The sequence below is a fragment of the Poecilia reticulata genome, linkage group LG17 (genome assembly GCF_000633615.1).
Source record: "Poecilia reticulata strain Guanapo linkage group LG17, Guppy_female_1.0+MT, whole genome shotgun sequence".
Classification (NCBI taxonomy): domain Eukaryota; kingdom Metazoa; phylum Chordata; class Actinopteri; order Cyprinodontiformes; family Poeciliidae; genus Poecilia; species Poecilia reticulata.
In genome coordinates, this window is record NC_024347.1 from 15,496,260 (window position 1) to 15,496,889 (window position 630).

The window sequence follows — 630 nt, forward strand, 5'->3', positions numbered from 1 at the left end:
CTGAATATCCAACCAACCATCTGAACATCCATCCAGCCACCTGAACATCCAACCATCTGAACATCTAACTACCTGAACATCCAACCATCTGAACATCCAACCAACAAACCAACTAGTCAACCATCCAGCCATCCATCCAACCACCTGAACATCCATACATCCAACCAACCAAAAAACCAACCAACCATCCGTCCATCCATTCATACATCCGTCTGTCCATCTATCCATCCGTCCGTCCGTCCATCCATCCGTCCGTCCGTCCGTCCGTCCGTCCGTCCGTCCGTCCGTCCGTCCATCCATCCATCCATCCATCTATCTATAAAACTGCAAAGGGTCCTGCTGTCTTTCAGTCTCGCTACTAAAGTAATACTGACACACTGTGAATATTGTATTCACTCATAATTAGCTCAAATATTATTTTTTCATTTTGGATAACTGCATGAAGTTTCTGTTGGACTTTATTTTGCTGAATCCTTCGAGGTTTGAGCTTTGAGCCATGCGGGTTTGTCTCTGCGCTGCTGCTGCAGGGAGACGGGAGGGAAGGCAGGGCGCGACCTCTCACAGGAGGAGAGCGGGGAACAGATGAAGGCAGGAAGTGGAGGATCTGGTTGCCCTGCAGGGAGACTGATA